General features: G+C 46.1%; 1 protein-coding gene across 3 annotated transcripts in view; it reads left to right on the forward strand.

The window, feature by feature from the left end:
• filip1b (filamin A interacting protein 1b) overlaps positions 1-21,920 on the forward strand; it is a 326,296-nt gene that overhangs the window by 287,069 nt on the left and 17,307 nt on the right. The window lies entirely within an intron of this gene.

The raw sequence follows: 21,920 nt of genomic DNA on the forward strand, positions 1-21,920 counted from the left end.
ACCGGCACCAACGCGCGCATGTGCTGTGGCCTCCTTCAATGCGCTGGCCCCGACGCAACATGGCGCAGGGCTACAGGGGCTTGCATGTAGGAAAGGAGCCCCCCAGCCACAGAGGCCGGCCCGCCGATTGGTGGGCCCCGATCATGGGCTAGGCCGCATTGGAGGCCCCCCCCCCCCCCCGGGGATCGGAGCCCCCCCCCCCCCCCACAGGCTGCCACCCGACCCTTCCACGCAGAGTTCCCGCCGGCTGCGAGCAGGTGTGGATGGCACCGGCGGGACTCCGTGTTTTCACTACAGCCGCTCGGCTCATCCCGGGCCGAGAATTGGCGGGCTGGCCGCGTAGAGCAGCCCGCGACCGGCGCCGCGCCAATGGCGCCAATTCTCCACTTTGTCGGTGCGGCGTGGCCCGATTGTGGGGATTCTCTGGCCCGACCCGGGGCTGAGAGAATCCCGCTCAGGGTATTTAGCCACATTCCATAAGATCATGGCTGATCTGTATGATTCCATATACCCAGCTTTAATAACAACATTCTACCAGTATTAGTTTTAAAATTAACAGCTGATCTAGCATAATTTGCCATTGTCACAAAAGTTTCAAATTTCTCCCACCCTTTATTTCCTAATTTCACTTTTGAAAGTTCTGGCTCATACTCCCGACTGGCAGAAAGGTGTAATTCAATCTACCCTATCTGTTCCTCATATCTTCAAAGCTGTAATCAAATCACCTATCCGCCTTCTAAATTCCAGTGAATACAGCCCTAGTTTGTTTAATCACTTCAGGACCTTTGGTTTTCCGGTATCATTCCAGTAAAACCTATGCTGTACTCCCTGTTATGGCCAAGAGGGGAAAGTTTAAACTAAACAGCACTAATTTCTCCCCTTAATTCCAACCTGTCTGTAAACAGAGAGGTTTTGATTTGCTTCCCTCTTTAAGCATAACATATTTCCCAACACCTCTGTGATGGTGGGATCAAATTTCTATCAATACCCCAACAGCAAACTGCAAGATAGGGTGAACTCAAAAGGTTATTTTACTTGTGTACTGTTTAAATGGGGAGGGGTTGCTCCCTTTGCATTCATACAGTAAAAGAGGGATTGAGAAAGTTTACAATTCAGAGACCACAGAGAAAAGAAATAGTGTTGCACATGGGTATCCAGGTTCAATGGGGTATTCATTCATGGAGGTCGACAGGCTAAAAAGCGATGCTGTATAATTTACTTTTCTGGTGGAGTTCACACGATAAGATAGGCATGCAGAGATGAATCAGTCTTGCATGCAATGGTATAGAAGTTCAAGCAGAAAGTGTAGATGGGACCTAGGGTTCGATCTTAGTAAAGCTCCTTTTTCTGTGATGCTGCCAGTTAGATGGTAAATGGCAAACTGAGCTTGCAGTTCCACAAGGCAATATTACTGATTTCACACACTAGAGGTCCACATCACATGGCCCTATCTCTCCACATAATAATAATCTTTATTATTGTCACAAGTAGGCTTACTTACACTGCAATGAAGTTACTGTGACAAGCCCCTAGTCGCCACACACCAGCGCCTGTTCGGGTGTACTGACGGAGAAGTCAGAATGTCCAATTCACCTAACAGCACACATTTTTTGACAAGGGATCCGTATTCCTTGTTGAATGTCCTAAACATTAAGAATTGAAAGAGAGGTTGCAATGCCCTTTTGTCCTAATAGACAAGTAGACTCCAGTTAGTCAGCCTGGGTTAGGAAATGCAGATTGCCTTTTGAGTTTGGCCTCTGCAGGCCACAATGTGTCGCCAGTGACTCTTCAGAGATAACGAGATGCAAGTTTCTTTGATACTGCCAGGTAGCTCTTTTTGTTCAAGGGCCACAGACAGACATAGATTCAACAATTTTAAAAGGTCTGTGTCGTTTTAATTTTTAGGAAGAGCCATGAGGATATCTATAAAATATGCAATATTAAGTCTCTGTCCTCTCATTCCTCAAAGGACAATATTTCCTTCCTAGGTTGTGGTGCTCAAAACGGCTCTCAAATTCCAGATGTGATCTAGACTACACATTATATAGCAGAAACATGACTTCTACCCCCTTGTTTCTCACCCTGGCACCACATAGGCAACAAACTATCTTGGACTCTCATTCATATTCCAAACAAATAATGCTATCTACCCCAATGATTGGATTTCCTACAGCAACCACATTCGACTTCCTCTTCCTCCTCCTCCCTGTCTACCCCTTGGACTACCTCCACATTCCGGCTGTCCTTCAACAATCTTTATCCTGATACTTGTATACTCGGTTAGGATTGTATTTGCTGGAGTTCAGAAGAATGAGGAGAGGACCTCATAGAAATTTATAGAAAATTCCCCTAGAAAATTCTAACCGGTAGATGCAAGAAGGATGTTCCTGATGGTGGGGGTGTCCAGAACTAATGGTCACATTCTAAGGATGCAGGGTGGACCCGAGACCATTCAAGACCGAGATGATGTAATGCCACCCTGGGTGAGTGCGTGGTCAATTCCAGCCTTGGAGTCCCAACATTAATTAACCAATAATTTGTGTACTTTCCTGAGATCTTTAACCCTTGACTGCTCCAATGTGTTACAGGCACCTGATTTATAAGTAAAACATTTTTTTGAACTGTTTATTTATAACGAGTAAATGATGAACAGATAATTGAACAATAGTCTTGTAGTCTAGTCTTGTAGTCTATCATTTTTAAAACCCCATCCAACCCTCCACCCAGACACACACAAGACAGACACAAGGTGGGTGTAGGAAAGGTTCAAAAATACCAGTGATTAAAGGGTATGAGAGATTTGAGGATCTTCTCCGCTGAAATTGAGGTTTTTGTAAGCGGCAATCTCTTCGGAATGTGAGGTGTTGAAAAATTGGTTGGTTTGGATCTTCAAGCTGGGCCACTCATGCCGGTTTCTCGGGCTGTGGGATCCCCTCTGGGGACACATTCTAACTTGTGTTGGGCTGAGCCTTAACCTCGGAAGATGCCTTCAGGTCTGCTCAGTTTCTGATATGTGGTCAGATTCAGCAGACTCACCAACTGCTTCTCAGTTAAACAGAATATCAGAGTAGCAGTTTTTGCGAGGCCTCTCAGTGGCCTGGCCCCTTTAATGGGAGAGGAATCCATAAAGTTCCCCTTCTCCAGCTCCATAATCATGCATCGAATGCTCACTAACTGCTCTATTTACCTGAAGGGAGTTCCAGCTAAGATTTGAGAGAAAATTTCACACCTTCTGGGAGAGATTCAAAAGGATTCTGCTCAGCTCTGCAGCTCCAAACAATCCCTGAGCTCAGAAGAGCGGAAAACACTGCCTCCAACTGGGTTTTTTAAGAATTCCACCCCTTCAGGGAGAGCTCTGTCCTGAACAAAGACTGAAACTTGAGAGCCAGCCTGCTTGTCTAGAAGCTTCTGAAGGGTTCCACCAATCACACTTGACAGCAGGGATTTGTCCCGGAATGCTAGGAGAGCCAATTGGCTGTTGGCTAAGCCTGTCCAAACAGGTCATCACTGATGTCAGAGCATAAGCTGCAATTGGGTTTTTTTTTAATTTAAAGAGGTAGACCCCAGCAATGCCCAGGTTCAGGAAGTATAACAGCCAAAAGAACAGGAAGAGTCCAACGAGGATTTACAAGAGGATTCCTTATGCACCCTACAACTTTGTCTACACTCCTTTTGCACCTTCTATATACCTGTCTCTTTTGGTCCATCATATAACACTGACAGGTCAACGAACGTTCACTCAAATCTCAAGGATATCCTTCACCGAAACTACAAGTAGGATTGTCAACACTGAGAGAATTAGTGGGTGCACTTTTGACCAATAGAATCTTGGCAACCCCACCAGATTTACATTTTCTCCTGGCCTTCATATGGCCACTCTCAGCAACAAGAGCAGCTGAGGGGTCGGTCCTCTCAGAGTTGGTTGACTGAACGGCACTATTCCTGGGGTGAAGTTTTCGTTGCCACCGTCTGCATCTCCAATTTCTGAACCTGAGTATGGGACATCACTGACTTCACACACAGTTTAGGTTTCCTTAGCCTCTGTGGTTGCAGAACCACCACAGAATTCGCCATCCACCTTCCCCTTAATGTTCAAAAGGGATTAATGGCCAACTACTTCACCTTCCTGGCTATCTACTTCTGCTACCTCAAAGAGGCACTGTAAACTTTCAAAAGGATGTGGGTCAACCAGCTGCTCTCTTGGTATCACTTCACAGTCCTTACTGTCCTCATCCTGACATACCAATACCGTGCAGTCAGGGGAACTTTCCTATAGAGCAAACCTGCTCTGGGAACGTCCCTCACTTGAAGGAAAGGGCAATGGGTTTATTGCAAGAGGCAGCAATAAATTACTTTTAGGCAAGTCCAATTCACCTACTTCTACTGGGTGGCTAACTCCTTCACTAGCTTTAGAAGAATTGTTTGCCAATTGTCCAAGTTCAATTGGTGACGAGTTTATTTGGGAACAACCGTTTATCATCGCATCAGAGATCAAAGTCAAGACTGTCGTTTGTCTCTTCCTCCCTACTATCTCTCTTGCAACAACTATCTACCATTGCTTCATAATCGGGTCGAAGTCCAAACTTTCTTCTGACTCCTCCTCCTTACCAACACTCTGATGACAAATGTTTATTCGTACATCATAATCGGAACCAAAATAAAAGTCCCGATTCTTGTCTAATTCCTCATCCCTATAGTCATCTTTGGCCTCAATGCTCAGGACCTGGGTCAATTTGGCATGAGATTAGCATCTCTGTCTTCTGCTACCCAATGTGTTTTCCACCCTCCTGCATGTCCTACGGTTGGCATTTCTGGTGCTAACTGCAGTACTTCCTTCGGACTCTCTTTAATCATGAGTGAAGCAACAACCTTCACTCCCGCTAAATCGTTCCCCAAAACTAAGCACAATCCTTCCACTGGGAATTCTTTGACCAGTCCAGCCACTATTGGATCTAACACAAAATCGCACTCCAACTGCACTTTGTACAATGGAACTAGGATACAACTTCCATCCATCCCATCACAAATACCTCCGCTTTCACTGAGCTCTCTGGAGGGAAAACCAAATCCTTCTCCAGCACAAGAGTTTGAGTAGCCCGTGTGTCTGTTAAAATTGTTATGGATCTGGCTACTTTGGTCGATGCAATTTCCCCTCAGACACAAAACAGGCATAGCTCTCATCTACCTTCAGATCGCTTCAGAATGCGAGGTGTTGGAAAACCATTGGTTGGTTTGGATCCTCAAGCTGGACCACTCAGGCTGGATTCTCTAGCTGTGGTTTATCCTCAAGGGACATGCTTAAACTTGTGTTGAGCTGAACCTTACCCTTGGAAGATGCACTTCAAGTCTGCTCAGTTTCTGATGTGGTCAGCTTCAGCAGGCTCAACAACCGCTCGTCTCAGCTAAGCAGGATATCAGAGCAGCAATTTTTGCGAGACCTTTTTATGGGAGAGGAATCCGGAAAGTTCCCCCTCCCCAGCTCTATCTTCAGGCTTTGGATGCTCACTAACTGCTCTATTTACCCTGAAGGGAGTTCCAGCTAAGATTTGAAAAAAAATTTCACCCTGCTGGGAGAGATTCAAAAAGGTTTCTGCTCAGCTCTGCAGCTCCAAACAAAACGCTGACTTGGTCGAAGGTCTTTGCCTTCGACAACAAGTTCTTCATCCAGACACACTGAACAGCCATGGGGACCAAATTCGCACCTCAAATGCCAACTTCTTCATGCACAAGTTTGAACAAGACCTCCTCACCGCACAGGACCTTCAACCGATGTTATACACAAGATGCATCGATGACATTTTTTTCCTTTGGATCCACGGCGAAGAATCACTGAAACGACTACACAATGACATCAATAAGTTCCATCCAACCATCAGACTCACCATGGACTACATTCCAGAATCGGTTGCATTCTCGGACACACTCCTCTCCATCAAGGATGGTCACCTCAGCACTTCGCTTTACCGCAAGCCCACGGATAACCTCACAATGCTCCACTTCTCCAGCTTCCACCCTAAACGAAGCCATCCCCTGTGGACAAGCTCTCCATATACACAGGATCTGCTCAGACGAGGAGGAGCGTAACAGACATCTACAGACGCTGAAAGATGCCCTTGTACGAACGGGATATGGAGCTCGACTCATCGATCAACAGTTCCAATGCACCACAGCAAAAAAACCATACCGAGCTCCTCAGCAGACAAACACGGGACACAGCTGACACCCTTGTCGTTCAGTACTTCCCCAGAGTGGAGAAACTACGACACCTTCTTTGCAGCCTTCAACACGTCATCGATGAAGACGAACATCTTGCCAAGGTCATCCCCACACCCCCACTACTTGCCTTCAAACAACCGCACAACCTCAAACGAACCATTGTTTGCAGCAAACTACCCAGCCTTCAAACAGCGACCACGACACCACACAACCCTGCCATGGCAATCTCTGCAAGACGTGCCAGATCATCGACATGGGTACCTGATGTACCATCAATGACCACGAGACGAGAATGGTGAAACAATTGAGGCTTATTGCACAAGATGTTGAGCCTCCTGCAGCTGGAACCAGAATGGGAGCAGCGCAGGAGAGCATAAACTTTTTTTATGGTGCCTGCTGGGAGGAGCCAGCAGGCTGGGATTATTGTGGTACCTGTAATACGGTGGCAGTACCATAATACGCGTAGTGTGTTACCAGTGGTGTTTACCACAGTACCACCATTACACATGAGAACACCACCCACCAGGTACGTGGTACATACTCGTGTGACTCGGCCAACGTTTTCTACCTCATACGCTGCAGGAAAGGATGTCCCGAAGCGTGGTACATTGGCGAGACCATGCAGATTCTGTGACACCGGATGAACGGACATCGCGCGACAGTCTGCAGGCAGGAATGTTCCCTTCCAGTCGGGGAACACTTCAGCAGTCAAGGGCATTCAGCCTCTGATCTCCGGGTAAGCGTTCTCCAAGGCGGCCTTCAGGACACGTGACAACGCAGAATCGCCGAGCAGAAACCTATCGCCAAGTTCCGCACACATGAGTATGGCCTCAACCGGGACCTTGGATTCATGTCCCATTACATTCACCCCCTACCACTTGGCCTGGGCTTGCGAAATCCTACCAACTGTCCTGGCTTCAGACAATTCACACCTCTTTAACCTGGGGTTACCCCTATCTCTGGATCTGTAAAGACTTAATTACCTGCAAATGCTTGCACTCTAAGCATTGTCTTGCATCTTTGAATTTGTCTATATATATGTTTCTGGAACCTACCTCTTCATTCACCTGAGGAAGGAGCAGTGCTCCAAAAGCTAGTGATTCAAAACAAACCTGTTGGACTTTAACCTGGTGTTGTAAGACTTCTTACTGACTTGGAGAAAGTCTCACAGAGAATGCGCACCAGCTCAGGTGAGGAGAAAACACAGCCTCCAACTGGGGTTTTCAAAAGAATTCCACGCCTTCAGGGAGAGAAAACCCAATGGTTTCCGCTCTGTCCCAAAACAAAACTGAAATTGAGCGCCAACCTGCTTATCTAAACTTCTGAAGGCTTCCACCAATCGCAAACGACTGCAGGGGGTTGTTCCGGAATGCTAGGAGAGCCGATTAACTACTGACTCAGCCTGTCAAAATGGATCATCAGTGATGTCAGAGTATATCCTGCAATTGTGTTTTTTTAATGAAAGAGGTAGACCCCAGCAATGCTCAGGTGAAGGAATTAAAAGGAAACAAGAGTCCAAAGGGGATTCACAAGATGGTTCCTTACAATGAGGAGCAATTTCTTCACCCAGACAGTGGTGAGCCTGTGGAATTCGTTACCACAGGAAATGGTTGAGGCCAATACATTGTAAGTTTTCAATAAGCAGTTGGATATAACACTTGGAGCAAATAGGATAAAAGGATATGGGGAGTAGATGGGATTAGGCTATTGAGGTGGATGAACAGCCATGATCATAATGAATGGTCGTGCAGGCTTGAGGACTGAATGGCCTCCTCTTATTTTCTATGTTTCTATATTGCCTCCGTCTATCTTTGCATTGCCTACCATATCTCCCAATGCATACCTGCCAGCGAATATGAGGAACTGGTTCACATGGTGGTCATCCGGGAAGTCTGGTACTGAAATGAGTCATTTCATACAAGGGCAACTGCAGCTAACAGGATTTTCAACTCTGTTTCCACCTTCTTCCAGTCTTGCTGCGATACTGTGTTATGGGATGAAAATGGCAAGTGTCAGATTCTGATCGAAACAGTTGTGTTTCGTCAGGTTTTCTCTCCCGATCTTCTGACACTTTGTCAAACTAAAAGCAGAGTGCGCCGTCACTCTGGTGGGATGGGGCCTCGGAGCTGGCGAGATCGGGGCACCCTGATCCCAAAGTGAAAGTAAAGGCCCCCCTCACCACCTTCAGGCCTGCTGGACGATGATCTGACGTCTCCGAAAGCATCATTAAGCTGTTTAAGTATATTTAAATTTATGGTGATCAGGTTCATGCCCTCGCTGAATGTGCACATGATTATGTCCCGCCCATTGGGTGCTGGATCCAGATTGCAATGTCTCACAAGATCCCGTTAGATCTTGCAAAATGTGGGAAGCTGGGTAAATCCTGCGAGAGGCTTTTGCGAGATTTACCAGCTGCGTCATGCCCCAGTTTGGGCACGGCAGTTAGATTTCACCCGTGTTTGAACAACACCTTGCCTTTAATATAGACCGAAATCGCTGGAAAAACCCAGCAGGTCTGGGAGCATCTGTTGAGATAGAAACAGAGCTAACTTTTCGTGTTCGTAAGACTCCTCTTCAGAGCTACAGAGAGGGAGAAATGTGATGGATTTTATACTCTTGAGCAAAATAGGTCAGTGACAGGTGAGAGCTAGGAGAGATGTTTAGGGCACTGGAAAAAGGATGCCTTAATGGCAGCTTTAAGCACTAAAGAAGGTGCTGATAGTGGCATTAAGGTCAGTTAGCAGAATGGCGAAGATCCGTACTCCATGAAAGCAAAACTTAAGATCAGATGAACCAGTGGGGGAGGGTGGGATGTGTGCTTTACTTTGGGATGAAAAAAACCTTTGGATTTAAAAAAAGAGGGAAATGGGGTCAGGGTGGAGGCGAGAGTTCAAAATGTATAGCTTAATGTGACTAATTGTAAGATGAGGTGCTGTTCCTGCAGTTTGCGTTGGGCTTCACTGGAACATTGTAGCAGGCCAAGAATGGACATGTGGACATGAGTGCAGGACAGTGCATTGAAATGGCAAGTGACGGGAAGGTTTGGGTCATAGTTGCAGATGGAGTGAAGCTGTCACCCAGTCTGCATTTAGTCTCCCCGGTGTCGTGGAGACCACTTCGTGAGCAGAGAATGCAGTAGACCAAATTGAAGGAGGCACAAGTGAAATTCTGTTTGGGGCCTTGGACAGTGAGGAGGGAAGTTTGGTCAAAGAGGGAAGTTTTAGGGAGTGTCTTGAATGAGGACAAATGGGTAGAGGCAGAAAGGTTTAATGAGGAAAAACCTAAACTGACTATCATGCTCAACATCATTCCTGGAGAACATACGTTTATAGCAGAAGATTGTCCTGATATTGATGTGACTGTGATCTCTTTTAGTATGCTCACAGCAGAATTAGGGATTCCTCTTTTGCAACCAAGACAAATAGAATTGGAGAAGATCTACCCGAGTATGTGCAAGAGGTGACATTAAAACCTGATTCAAATGTGCCCCCAGGGTAGTTTCAATTCGAGATGGCCATGCTGGGACCAATTTGAGGCTTCTTTGCTTATTGGTAGATGGTGCTTGATGTTACTGTCCCTCGAACTGCAAGCATCTGAATTGGAGTAAACGAGTTGTAGCAGGATATTTTCAACATTTTTTACTGTTCACTTGCTGGAGGTTTGAGGAGAACTTTTGAAGGAGGGAGACTTTGTCAAGGCTTCATTAGCATTATATCAACATTTGTTATGAAAATTAGCTGAGGATCTCCCCAAAGAACCTTGTTTTGTTTCTCTACCTTATTCGACACCTTGTCAGGTTCACCAGATAAGGGAGTGCTTCCTGTTAGGAGTTCTCTGTGGCTTCCTGTGGAATAACAGGAGGCATAGCAACATGAACTGCTGCTTGAAGGTGAGGTCAACCACTTCCGCCCCACTGCAGGTACAGGACATCCATCCTCCTTCACCTGGAACTTGAGTGTCATGTCTGAGAACGTGTATGTCCTCTCACTTAAACCCCAATCAATCCTAAAATCAGAAATTGTCAGCCAGCCCACTCCATACTTTCATTGGTAGTGAATACATGAAACACACACACTGCTCCATGAAAATTCCATCTATAAATTGCCCGAGTGCTGAGCCTGCAGATGTCTGATTTCATACCTCCAGTTAAGTTCAAATGATGGGTAATCATCAATTAGGACCAATATTTCATGTTGAACCAGACTTTCAAGCTTTCCTTATCCACCTGTCACCAGGTTCTACTCTTTTACCAAACTCCAATATCTCTAGTAATGTCATTGCTGTGGGGATATTTTCACTTTTACCTTCCAAGTCCTGAATTTAATTCCAGATTGGTCCCCCAGCTTCCAATCCTTCTGACCTGAAAATAATTATTCGGACCGCTCACCCCGCATGCCCTCACTTGCAACTGTCTCTTCAGTTCTTTGTTTCAACAGTGCAACTAAATATGTTGATTTACTCCAGTCATTTCAAACCCAGGGTCGCCACCCACGTGTGGGTCATGGGTGGGTGTCGCAAGGGTCGTGGCGCCATGCGTCAGCATTGCTGAGCCCGGGAAGAAGTGCCCAACAGCGCGACCAGCTTGAATGCCGGTTGCAACTGGCTTTCAGAAAGCTGGCCGTTCCCAAGCATGCGTGCCCCCTCAGCAATGCGCAGGTCCGGAGCCCAGCGGAGCAGAACAACTCCTCCTGACATCAGCACGCTGACCCTGTAGAAATTCTTTTTATAAATCGCTGGAGTCTTCCTGCCTGGAGCGGTGGCAGAAAGCAGGGCACGTGCCCCAAACACTGATGCCACATATTCTGGGCACGAGAGAGATTCCTCCATTTTGTAGCTGCCAGCAGTGCCCGTGAGAACTCCTGGGCCTCTGATGACCAACCCATGAAGAAGCTGAAAACCGGAATAAAGCAGCATAAAGATAATTACTTGAGGTATGGGTTATTAATTGTGCCACTTTTTGTTTTTTCATGAATAAGATGGGAATAGAGGGATACGGACCTCGGAAGTGTAGACGATTTTAGTTTAGACGGGCAGCATGGTCGGCGCAGGCTTGGAGGGCTGAAGGGCCTGTTCCTGTGCTGTACTTTTCTTTGTTCTTTGTTCTTACAAATCAGAATTCAAAGTTTATGTGTGTTATATGAATGGAAGGACTGGCAAATAAAAGTTTAAAATCCTCAAAACTTCAAAGACATTTGAAGACTAAACATGGCAAGTTCAAGGTCAAAGCTCTTTATTTTTTCAACGGATGCTGTGAGATCTTACACCATCAGCTGAAGTTATTATCTGGAACGTAACATTGAATAACAAAAGCCAGTGAGATCATGAGGACTGAGCAGGCTCACCTGTCACATTAAAGGTAAGTGAAAATGGTGCAACTCAAAGATCGGCCAGCGTGTATCACGAAGGTCGGCTGGTGTGGGTCCCGAAGGATGGCCCGGAAAATAGGTCCCAGGCAAAAATGTTTGGAAAAGATCTAGTCAGCTGCTCCCTTGCTCTATCCTACCCTCGTTATTTGCCCTTGTATGGCTTCCTCAAATAGTAAGAGGTGCAGACTTGAACATATTTGGTGCACAGTTGACTTGATTATTCATGGCTAACCAAGCCTTATTGGGCCTTGCAGTGCTCTAGGAAACCATTCACAAAATGCCTATGAAAAGTTTAAGCTAATTTGCATCTTTCACTTCGCCATATAGCTGCGCAACAATACTTTGTGTTTGTGAAACATGCTGCTTTCAATGTTGAAATTGAGAATTTTTAAATCGACCTCCAAGCTGGTTTATCACAGAATTTATACTTTAGTTGCTTTTAAGTTTGGTGAACGCAATAGAGGGTTGTAACGATTTTAGAAAGCATTATCTTTGTAAAATTTCATTTATTGCATGTCAAAGAAACAACTCCTTGAATAGAGAAACCTATAGTATTTCTTTTCCTTGAGAAAGTTGAAGAGTTCATGCTCCACCTCATTTTAATCTGTGTAAGCAAAAAACCTCAAAGCTCTGCTGTTAAAATAGTTTCCTTGGGGATTGTTGTCGCAGTTAATTTTGATTTATACATAAGTGACCGATAATTGAAGCATATAAACAGCAAGTTCTGGTACGCTCTCTGACCACTCTTGCTGTCAGTCGCCAAAAAATATAGATGTGCGTTTGAGTCAGAGGGGAGTCATCCTGAAGTGCATGCTCAGAGAATTCTCCTCAGGCTGCTTACACTAAACTACATAATACTCCATTGTTTTGCTTACTTTGGGCTGACAGACTGATCACTGGGGGAATCTCCTTGACCTCTTACCTCATGCCTTTCGAGGTTTCTAATGAACATGTTAGAGACATTTCAAACACCCAATGCAGTACGTAATCTTAAAGTCTACCTCTTTAGTCTTTTATTATGAGTGGAAATTTAAGTTTATAACAACATAAGTTCTCAATTATCTGAAGAAGACAAAATGGCAGCCAAACTATTTTCAAAACAACATTTGGAGCAATTTAGTTGGCTCTGATTTTCTTTCAATATGTTTTCTGATTTCACACATCTTCCATAATTCATCATTTGGATTTTCTCCTAGCTGTTCTTTGATGTGCACATTCCCAACCTCTGTGTTCTGACTTGTTTTTTTTAATGAAAAGCAAGCCATGACTTTAATGCACCCATAAATGCAGACCGGCAATGGCAGAGAAGAGTTTTATGATGAGTTTCCTTGACAACATTTAACCATCAATTAGTTCTGCAGGACAAATGGGTAAACATTATGTTCCACGTTGTGCCTGATTCTAGATGATAATATGTTAGCAAAAGATCATCAGGTATCAGTGACTGGCTGCACTTTTGTTTAATTGTTTAAAAACAATTGGGATCCTGCTCAAATTGTAAATATAAGCATTGTTGATGCTTGAGGGATTGAGGAGAGTTTTTTCTGAGACATGACATTCACAATTTGTTAAAATTTGTGGGGGCAGCACGGTGGCGCAGTGGGTTAGCCCTGCTGCCTCACGGCACCGAGGTCCCAGGTTCGATCATGGCTTTGGTCACTGTCTGTGTGGAGTTTGCACATTCTCCCTGTGTTTGCGTGTGCAGGCTTGGTGGATTGGCCACCAATTTAGCCCCTTAATTGGAAAAAAATAATTGGGTACTCTAAATTTTGAAAAAAAAATTGTGGCAACGAAATTAACACGTTCTACTCCTGTTGACTACCATTACCTGCTCCCCAATGCCCCCTACAACTCCTCATATTTATTCTGGGTGTCCAGTATAGTTCATTGGTAGTAAGCTCACCTCTGAATTAGAAAGTCGTGCCCTATTCTAAAGCTTCAGCACATAAAGCAAGGTTGATATCTTCAGTGCAATACTGAAGAAATACTGCACTATTGGAAATGCTGTCTTTTGGATAGGATCTTAAACCATGGCCTCATCTGCACTTTGTGATGGATTTTAAATATCTCCCTGAACTATTCGGAGAGGATCTGAAGAGTTCTGCCAATTTCCTGGCCATCAGTTATCCAACACCTAAAGCTGATAGTCTGGCCATTTACTTAATTGCTATTTGTACGACTGTGTTGCTCACTAATTGGTTGCTGTGTTTCCTACAATGTAATAGCCGTACTTTGGTTATAAAATGCTTCAAGATGTTTTGAAAGTGTGGGGGTGGAGTTTAATTATCAGTAGAAAAAGAGAATGAGATGGAATCATATTATGCACACTATAAAACATGTAAGTAAGGCATGGACAGAAAGGTGGCACAACGGTTAGCACTGATGACTCCGCTCCAGGGACCCGGGTTCGATTCCAGCCTTGGGTAGCTCCGGTTTCCTTCCACAATCCAAAGATGTGCAGGTTAGGTGGATTGGCTGTGATCAATGCGCCGGGTTGAGGGGATAGGACGGGGGAGTGGGCCTAGGTAGAGTTCTCTTTTGAAGGGTGATGCAGACTCGATCGGCTGAATGGCACTATAGGGATTCTATAACTGAAATAGGGCAGAAATTCTAAAAATGAGAAGTTTTGAGTTTTTTCAGATTGTTTTCAGATTAATTTTTGCATTTATTAATGGAGCTCTGTGTTGTGGAGTAAAAGCAAAGATTTTGTTCCCAGTCCTGTACCTTTTTGTTGGTGTTTCCGTATGGTTGCACCCACCAATGCTCTAGATTGTGGTTAGTTCCTCAGAATCTTCGACAATAGCATAATGCTTCAAAAACTAATGTTGGTCACTTGACTGGAGTTTGCATCAAATTGCAGTCTTATTGTGCTATTCAGTAAGTTAAGTAGATGGTGCATAACTATTAAATAAACTTAGCAAGAAATGTAGCTTCAATCTGTGCCATCTTTGCAGTACTGCAGCAGCTTGTCAAACTTCATTGGCAACAATCCTTGTCCCTACAGTTTCCATCACTGAAAAGGACAAGAGCAATAATGTAATAACCAATGCTTCCAATTTGCAAACAATCCTATCTTGGATGTATATACCATCAACTCATCATTCTTGGGTTAGTAAACTGACTGGAATTCCGCACCTATCACCAACTGTGGCGTACATCAACATGGGGCGCTGCTGCTGTTGGAAAAGACCAATCGGCAACTAGAACTTTAAAAAAATAAAATGGTTAGTATGAGGCACGAATGTGTTGGGTTGACAGTCTATGTTGGAGTGCTATGTTGGCGTGCACCTGCAAAGTATCCACTTTATTTTTTTTAAAGCCTTCTCCATTCAAATTGAAGAACAGAACGTTTTTCAACATTTTTTTTTTTAAGGTTAATATGCAGGTCATCATGATGAAGATGTTGTAGTACCAACTGTATGGGTGGCACAGTGGCTAGCACTGTTGCTTCACAGCGCCAAAGACCTGGGTTCGATTCTCGGCTTGGGTCACTGTCTGTGCGGAGGCTGCATGTTCTCCCCGTGTCTGCATGGGTTTCCTCCGGGTGCTCCGGTTTCCTCCCACCAGTCCCGAAAGACGTGCTGTTAGGTAATTTGGATATTCTGGATTCTCCCTCAGTGTAGCCGAACAGGCGCCGGAATGTGGCGACTAGGGGCTTTTCACCGTAACTTCATTGCAGTGTTAATGTAAGCCTATATGTGACACTAATAAAGATTATTATGTTGTTGATCATCATTATTGGCAATGATATCATCTAAGACTCATCACAACAATAAGCACAAGGAGCTCATTGATGTTTTTGGTCACTAAGATTGAGACAATTTGATCGTCTGCTGCATCCCTCCCTTCATCAGACCAAACTTCCTCCTAAGTAATGGCTTATGGTCTGAGACGATGGTGAAGTGGCGGCCATAAACATATTGATGGAATTTCTTGACTGTATATCTGACTGCCAAACTCTCTCTACATGTGAATACTTCATTTTGGCTCCGACAAGGTTCTGGAAGCCAAGGCAACAGACTGCTCCACACCGTCTTCCATCTTATGGAAAGGTACCGCCCCCATGCCAAAAGTTTAATTTGTTACACGTCATATTATGGGTTTGTCTGGGTTCAAGTGAACAAGTAAGGTCGACGATTGGAGGGCCTGTTTCACTGGTCAGAAGATTTTCTCTGGGACTTCAACTTAGTAATTTTCATTGGTGCTGGCAACATTAATCAGTGGAGTCTCACCAATTCCAAAGACGAGGATTAAAAAGATTTAAATCTGCTTACCTGTCTTTTTAATCGATGCAGACTGCTTCTGCACAATAGTAACCTGATTCTAAGACATTTCCTTGTGCAAGGACTGTTGGGAAGTCAGAATAAGTCTCTTTCTTGTGATTTCAGATTGCCTGGTGACAGACAAAGTCCTGACCACAGAGTAATTTTTGGGTCCAACTTTTGTAAAGGCTTGATAGGTTTACTGGTTTCCCATTCTCGGATGGACTGGATTCCCGGTGATGGGGGTGGACTCAATGGGAAATCCCATTGACAGCAGTAGGACCCGAAGATCCCACTGCCAGCCAATGGCGGACCATCTCCTGCTGCTGTGAAACATGCCGCGAGAGGGCTAGGAAATCCCCCCCCCCCCCCCCCCCCCCCCGCCTCCCGCCAAGAGGTTCACTGCATGCATGCACAAGACTTCAGAGTTAATGATAAAATGCCCCCTTACCAATATTTATTCATCTTTGATTAGTAGCTCAGTAACATTGGGAAAATTCAAAGATCTATTAACACTAAGGCTGTAGGTTTAACAAATTCATTTACTTGATTCCCAGTAACTGCTTCTGCTACTGCTTCCTTTTATCTTTGCTGCAAGAATTGGTCTTTTTGTTTTGGACATCCAGGGCGCGATCTAATGGAAGTGTTGGAGTGAGCAGGTATTGCTGGGTGTTTCCCGATGGCCAAACTGGCAAGGCCGTCACTGGAACTAACGTTATGCCCATGGGCTTCACACCAGAAGTGGTTGTCCCCCCAGTTGATTTGCCTGGACGGCACTCGACAACTCCCGAGGGGGGGTGGGGGGGTACCCCACCCCACCCCACCCCACCCCACAGAGGAAACCCCAGACAGCACACAGCCATGCCACCATGCAGACCAGCCCCACATTTTGGTGATGCCGACTTGGCCCGACTTTTGAACAAGTGGAGCCCAGATGGGATACCCTGTTCCCCCGAGGGGGTGGCGGAGGGTTAGCCACAGGGAGGCAGTGGCCGTCAGCGAGTGTCACCAAGAGGGCAAGAAACTCAACGATCTCCACCAGACCGCACATGTGAGTTGGCATCAGCACACTTGCACCGGTCCTGCCTGCCTCTCCTCCGGCCATATGACCCTGTTGATGGCACCCCCATGCCCCACAATGCATGAAGCTTGCCGCTTACGATGCCCTCTCTTTGTTCCCGCAGAAGAAGTTGGCCCACAACAGACTGGAAAAGGCCCAGACGGGCGGTGAGGTGCTAGAAATCAGAATCTCTCCCCGTACAAGGAACAGGCCCTGAAGGTTGTGGGGATGGCCGAGGACAGATCGGTCACCGATATCCAGATCGGCCTGCGCTGCAGAAGTGAGTATCCACCAGCCCACCCAGTTGAGCTGTCACACGTGTTGTTCATGCCAGACATAATGATCCTGTCACTGACCACATGTTCATTCTCCCGCAGGATCTCTATTCGATGGTGGCGGCCCATCCGGTGTGGTCTCACACCGCCTCCCAAGAAGAGAGCTCCAAGGATGCCACCATCGAGGCTTCACAGCTGACACCCCACCCTTCACCAGCGCAGAGACACACACCTGGGTGGGCGAAAGTAATGGACAGGCTGCTGGAGCGCAGTCTCGTGAGCACCACACAGTTGCTGATCCACAGCAGGTGGAGGCAGGAACGCCCAAAAGGAGGTTGCAGCAGTTTGTGATCTGCTGAACCCAGGACCCAGCTGGGTCCCAGTCAGATCTAAGCCTCTAGACCAGGTTATGCCTGCAGCTGATGCAGTTGCTAGAGAGCAGCCTTGAGATTCAGAGGGGGATGTCAGCAACACTCCAGCCGGTACGTAGCCAATTAGAGAAGTCCCAAAGGCTACAGGCATTGGAGATGGCATCAGCAATGCATGGCACCAAGGCCAACACTGCTGGGCTGGCAGTGGAAAGCCTGGAGCATGACGTCAGCAGCATAAGTGGTGGTGTTCAAGGCGTTGCTCAGTCAGTAATGGCCATGGCTGAGGACCTCGACAGCATGTCCCAGGTGCACGTGTCCTAGACACAGGTGGGCCTTGTCGAGGTACTGTGGAGCATGTCCCAGTCTCAGGTGGGCATTGCCAAGGTGCTCCAGAGCATGTCGCAGTCACTCAGGAATGTGTACCAGATGCAGGGGGACATTGGTGAGGGACTGCAGAGCCTGGCCCGGTCACAGAGGGGCATCGCTAGGGCATCGGCATCATGGTGCAAACAATGAGGAGACGCCAGATTCACAAGGTATAGGGGCCTCTGGAGCTCAATCCAGCTGCCCCTCTGTCCCAAGGTGACCCCAGTGCTGGGGTGTCGGCTGCCACTAGTGAGGGGGCAGTAGGGGGCTCAGTGCCCCAGGTCCGACATGCCACCCCCAGGATTGAGTATACCCCTAACAAGCCAACTTCAGCTGCTGTACTTCTTGTCCGTCCCACTGAACACCCCAAGGACAGAGCCCTGTCCCTGGTAATATGGTGAAGGTCACTTTAACCTTTAACCCCCACCGACCATGGCAGCCTCTGGCCGCACAGCTGAAGGCTATCGCTACTAGAGAAGTGGCAATGTTATTAATAGGCGCACTACTCTGCACCTTGGGATCTCCCGGACCATTGGAGACCCCTGGGTGGTCAGAATAAGTGGAGGGTGGCCCTTGGCCCTCTCCTTGGAATGTGGGCACCTTGGTACTGCCCATATGCCATCCTGGCACTGCCAAAGTGCCCCAGGTGGCATTGTGAAGCTGGCAGGATCACTGCCCAGGTGTCAGGGTGCAAATATATAAGGTGCCCAGATGTCAGAGTGGCACTGCCATGGGTCAGGGTCTATGTGGGGGGGGGGGGCAGCTATGTCCATGAAATGAGGGCAGAGGGGCAGTTTGAAGGGTGGGGTTGTCCAGGGCAGGCAAGTAGGGGCCTCGGGAAGATTGGGGAGGTGATGGTTGGGGTTCCTGGAAGGGAAGGGGTGATGTAGGTGGCTTGGGGTTGGCCTGAAGAGAGGGGACCCCATAGGGTATCCACATTTGGGGGAGTGGGGTAATGTCCATCCATGTGTGTGGGAGGTGACATTGCCCGGGGGTCGGGGGGGAACCACAAGCCCACTTTGAGATTGGGACACCCTTTCAAAATAACAGCGCGATCTGAGTTTGGCTACCCACTGCGAAAAAAATTCTGAGTGTGGGCTAAACCAGTGAGAAACTCCCCAGGGCCCAAATAAATGACTACGTGCCATTGAATAGCAGTGGGGAACTCGCCGGCAGAGCCCGGCGGGAAACTCCTTAAAAACCCACCACAAATTAACTTAGAAGGTTTTCCGGAGAATCGCGTCAATAGTCTCCCAAACGGAGAATTTCACCCAATGTCTTTGGTTAGCTATATTGTGTTTTTGTGCCAGAAATGAATGCTTATGGATTCCTTCTAGCTTAGGAGGACAGGATTTTGAAAGGGCCACGGTGTCAGGAGCGAACAGGTGGCCTTTGAAAATCACAGTCCTGGAGATGGATTCTGACACCTCTGAGATAGCCTTGGATTTTCAGTTAGCCATTAGGGAAGAGGTAGAGATCGATGAAGATGCTCACCTCCAATTAGCGGCCCCTGAAGCTTCTTAAGGAGCTTGTCAAGGGGTCTGTCTGAAATAGAATGAGATTTGAACATTTTTCCCCGCACTTGAGTGCACAGCTGTAGGGCTCGCCACTGGCTTGGATAACTTGCTTTGAAATTTATTTGGTGGATCCAATGAGTGTTGGCATGAGTGTTGCTTTTAACTTCCTCAATTGATCATGGCCACTTGCAACCACCTCTCACCTTGAGGAGTTACCTCTCTAATCAATAAAGCAGTGGCATCCCCCATTATGGCTGTTGGCACCAGGCAGGCAACATCTGGAGGCACTTGGCATCTTTAATGGGATGCCAACCTTGCCTCCTGGCCAATTATGCTATTTGCATTTGAAGTTCACATTGAAAATGCGGCACAGGCTGGGCGCAGATCCGGATCCAGAATTCATCGAGGTATTGAGTTCCTGCTCCCACATTGAAAATCCGACCCCAGTTTTCTGTTCCTGAGGGTTTCACCTATTCACGCTTCCAAGACCTCCAAAGTGCCCAAGAATGTGCATTGTTGCTCTTTTTAACCGGATACTGATATGACCGTTATTAATGATGATATTGCTTTTCAGAGTCGCCAGGTATCAAGTGATACCACCACAAGGTTTTACCAGATATCGATCAAAGACCAAACAACCAGTTAGTTAGTTCAAGTTCAATGATAGTTTATTTACACACAAGAATTACTTCGATATGCAACATAAAACATTACAAGCTAAATTACACCTAACACTACACCAACCTGTACTTAACTTCAGGCACCCGGCTTTATGCAGAGGAACAAGGCCTTTGTTTGGATTTTGCATGGCTGGGTCTGGAGAAGTGACTTTGTTTCTGCTGGGCTCATCCGTCTGGTAGCAATCGTTGGTCTTGAACTTGTCTTCTGGTCGTGATGCTACATTTGGTTTTAGGTGTAGATCTTGACCAAGAGAGACCGAGCGCCGGGGCCAAGAGAGACTGAACACATGGCAGTATCTCTCTTTAACCTTCTGGGGTTTTGCGCTCTTTTGGGCGATCCTTGGCTTTGGACCCAATAATTCGGCAGGCTTCGATTACTGCCTTCGATTTTGGCCAATAAAGGGGCGGGTGCCTTGGGGCGGGGCGTGTCCTGAGCAGTCATTAACCTTGGCTTTTTGGGCTCCCTGAGCAAAGGGAGTGGCGCCGATGAGTCTGTTTCTGAATCTGTTACCTGAGTACAGGGTCTTTTGTTCTGGGGAAATGGGCCATTAGAATGCAAAGTAGCTGGGGTTTCGATAGAGTCTAGTTATCTGAGTTGGCAATATACATAAGCTCTGAGCGTCTTGAGTCCTGGGTTGACCATATTTCCCATGGTCCTTTGCAGGTGGCCATATTTCCCGGGATCTTTTGTAAGTGGCCATCCCAGATGGCTACAGCATCGATAGTTGAAGCCTTTACACCTTGGGAACAGTTTGATGGGAAACCCTGAAGTACTGGAAAACTGCTAAATTTGATACCTTGTATTCAGTTTGGCTGCTTTCAAAAAGAAACGAACAAAAATATGTCCTGCGATCTGAATACTGTGTGGGGAAAACCCAGTCCATTATGGACATCTATCTCTAATTAGAATATATTTCCTGGCTTATATTACAATGTACATGACACGTGTCCTTAACATTTTTCCTTTCCCTATCACCCTTCTTGAAACCCCAATTGTTATAAAACAAAGCCTTCCACTAACTGTAAGAAATTATGTAAATTTTCCAGCAAATTTTTCCTGTCCACTGAATTTCCCAGACACGTACATTTATGTTGCACTTGGTGAATAGATTATGTTGCACTTGCTTCTAGATTGCCAAATAATAAAACAAGATGTCTTCCACCTTTTGCATTTACAGCCATATGAATGAATTCAATTGGTGTTTATTACCCGGTGTTTTATTGCCTTAAAGGGACCTGTACCCAAAGTTTACAATAGTTTAGTGTTCCTTATTTTGTAAATCACCATAATCAGCAACAGTGCCATGAGAGTTTTACTTTACATATCTGGAAATTATTAAACAAAGTGATCCTGTTGCCACGAACAGAGACTGTAAATCTCAGGTGGTTGAAACATTGCGGTTAAGGCGGAAGTGGAAGATTGTATAATTTGATCTGGTTACCTGTTTAGTGGCTTCTATAAAAGCCAATTCCAAGAACGCCGAGCTGAACTTTCAGCTGTAAATTACTGCTTTCTGCAACTGGGGGAAGAGCAGCGTGGTCAATTCACACATAGGGGAGCTGCAATCTTATTTTTCAAGGTGCTTTCAATGAAGGCGAAGGCTAGCAGACTCTGAACTGTAAACCTGCTATTTTGCACCATGTTTACTGGCTTCAGTGTGATCCTGTTTTGAACTTTTGTGGCAGGACAGCTGCATTTGATATAATTCCCAAGGATGATCAATCTTAGCAAATGGATTTGCCATTGCAGAAATCGTTCAGTTCTATAAAGCAATAAGCACCAATCAAAGCTTTACTTCATAAATGA

Source organism: Scyliorhinus torazame, chromosome 1 (assembly GCF_047496885.1).
Source record: "Scyliorhinus torazame isolate Kashiwa2021f chromosome 1, sScyTor2.1, whole genome shotgun sequence".
NCBI classification, from domain to species: Eukaryota; Metazoa; Chordata; class Chondrichthyes; order Carcharhiniformes; family Scyliorhinidae; genus Scyliorhinus; species Scyliorhinus torazame.